The sequence below is a fragment of the Cololabis saira genome, chromosome 1 (assembly GCF_033807715.1).
Source record: "Cololabis saira isolate AMF1-May2022 chromosome 1, fColSai1.1, whole genome shotgun sequence".
Lineage (NCBI taxonomy): Eukaryota > Metazoa > Chordata > Actinopteri > Beloniformes > Belonidae > Cololabis > Cololabis saira.
In genome coordinates this window covers 22,840,017-22,842,780 of record NC_084587.1, presented here as the reverse complement: position 1 = coordinate 22,842,780, position 2,764 = coordinate 22,840,017, and positions in this window count along the sequence as shown.

The following is a 2,764-nucleotide window of genomic DNA, read 5'->3' as shown; positions in this document are numbered from 1 at the left end:
ACCAATACAGCTTGCTATTTCACCTGTTCATGATTTTGTCATACGTACTACAAGTGTTTTCAGTTCTAGGCTGATAGTAGGCTGAGACGGTGGCCGATGACCCGTAGATACAGGTCATCGGCCACCGTCTCAGCCTACTATCAGGCATAGGTTGAAATATGGGACAGGAGCACACCAGGTTATGATAACCTTACTTCCAGTAACAATGTCTTTTGCAGCCTTTTCTCTTGAGAACATTTTCCATTTATTGTCCTTTACAACAGTGAAATTAAATTCCCACCAATTCTGAAAAGTTATTGTCATCTATTCATATCGACAGAGCAAACGTGATTATGAAGTGCTTACTCTAGCAAGCAGTACAGGTTGCTTTCAGAGGGGGGAGGAGATGGTGTCACCAGTACACTTTCTGCCATCAGACTTGTTTGCTCTTGTCTTTCGGTTTAACTCACTGGTTATGTTACCTGGTTGGTTAATGTTAGTTTAGACACTAAAACTATTTGCCTTAGGGTTGGAGAATGAAATTACCTGGTTTAAAGGTATTGTGACATGAAAAACAAATTTTTCTTGATTTTTTGTGTTTTGTTGGGTGTCTTGACATCAATTACACCCAAAAAACAACGAACTTTTAACATTCAGTGTATTGTGTGCTTTCTGGGATTTTCCGCATAACTGTGCAAAAACGGCGCACCTGGTTTGGTGGCGGGCCGTGACGTCAGGGCCCGCTAAATCACCGCCCCCTCCACCCAGCTCCCTGCCTCCTCTCCTCTCCGGCGCACCATAAAGGCTGATTTATGGTTCCGCGTTACACCGACGCAGAGCCTACGGCGTAGGGTTACGCGGCGACGCGCACCGTACGCTGAACCCTACGGCGTAGGCTCTGCGTCGATTTAACGCGGAACCATAAATCAGGCTTAACACGGAGCTGTTTAGAGCCTCTTCTGTTCTAATCACCGGAGGAGAACTGCTAAGAAGACCCGCGGCCACTGACTGGACTTAAGATAAGGAGACACTGCTGCTTGCATGCCTTTATTTTTATGATTGTTTGCTGTGGACTGTCTGCTTCGCCCTGCTGCTTTTCCGTGCATGCTTCGCCTGTCGCTCCCGGCTTAACTCTCCGACGCCGCTGTGAGCGTATTGCTCGCGGGGAGCTGCGGTCCCGGTCCTCTGGTCCCGGTTGGACTTCATCCCCGGGCTGTAGTCGCCCTGTCTGGGCTGTGTGTCGGTGTTTGTGGTTCAGTGTGCGCGCGTGTGTGTGGAGACGCCGGCAGAAGTGTGTAGCGGTTGGTTGGAGGAGGTTTGGAGGAGGAGCGGCGCAATGATTGACAGGAAAGGGGAAAAAGGACCCGTTTTTCACGGCGCAAAAAAACACTGTAATAAAAAGCCAGGAAAAGAGTACTAGAGTGAAGTTTTTCTTGTTACACTCTTTTAGACACATTTGAGGGATGTTGGCCAAGACTTTTAATAGTGTTAAAAGCATGTTAAAAATGATGTCACAATACCTTTAAGTAACAAAGAAATATGATTTGGGCTACAAAATTTTCCTTCTCAATGCTGTTGTTATATAACAGCACTCATTTTTGTTGGTTGCCATGGTAATGTGTCAACAAAACCATCCATGCTATGAATCAGTGGGAACATAAAGTACCTACTGGTCCATGTGAATGAATCTGTGCCGACAAGACTTACGCAATAGTCATGATAACAACAATCTTAGCTGGCAGCATGTGTGTTTTATATTGATGGGTTTCTGAGCAGTTCCTCAGTCCTTGACCTTGCCTCATCCCTGAGTCTCATGAAAGTGTTCACTATAGAGGTGTAATTTTCATTGGTTTAATCATTCGTTTTTCCATACCAACGTCATCCTGTTCAGGGTCATAGCCTGTCCTGTATGTCACAGGGTGAAGTGGGTGTTACACCCTCGACAGGCTCCCCGTCTGTCACTGGGCGTCTGATTAACTATAATAACGAACTTGCCCTTCTTTTATTTAATGCTAGTTGGACTCAAAAATATTCAGAGCACAAAAGTCTGAAGAATTTATACTTAGGTTACTTGATTAGTGTGACATGAACAGAGAAGTATAATTTCTGCAGGGAAGCTGGGGTTGTGTGGTTGTGGGAAAACAGGAGAAACGATTTTAATATTCAGAAACATAACAGGAAGCAGATGAATGAATAAGTGAATAAATGAGATAAAACCTTAGCAGAAGTGAGTAATGTTGACATCATCTACCCCTACCTTGTTTCTTTACCTGAACGACTAAGCATCCACGACCTGCTCTGTAACATCTAGGCTGCATGTGATTATCAAGCCATCAAAGCCAAGCTGCTGTGCCAATCAGCTTAATAAGGGTTAAAAAGGACATGCTTGTCTGCAGCGGTATCCTGCTCACATCTCTGGACCCAGCACATCTCACCAGTCTTTGTTAATGAATTGAAGCCAACAAATTCCTAAGACTCTCATGTGGCTTCCTCTGACCAGGCTCTGTGCAATGATGAAAATCCTGAGATAAAATAAACTGACAATTGCAACTCATTGCAAGGAGCAGGCAGCAAGAAAGCAGCAGCCGAGACCCTGGGAGCTCAACGCTCTCTCTCTCTTTTTTCACCCTTTCTTTCATCACCCCCTCCATTCTCCACTGCTCTCCTCCTGTGTGTCTCAGCATGTGTGTGTTTGAGCATGTGTGTGCAACCATGGCAGAGGCCAAGTGTGTACATTTTTTATGTATTCAAATGTACTATGTATGTATTCGAATGTACTGGTTGA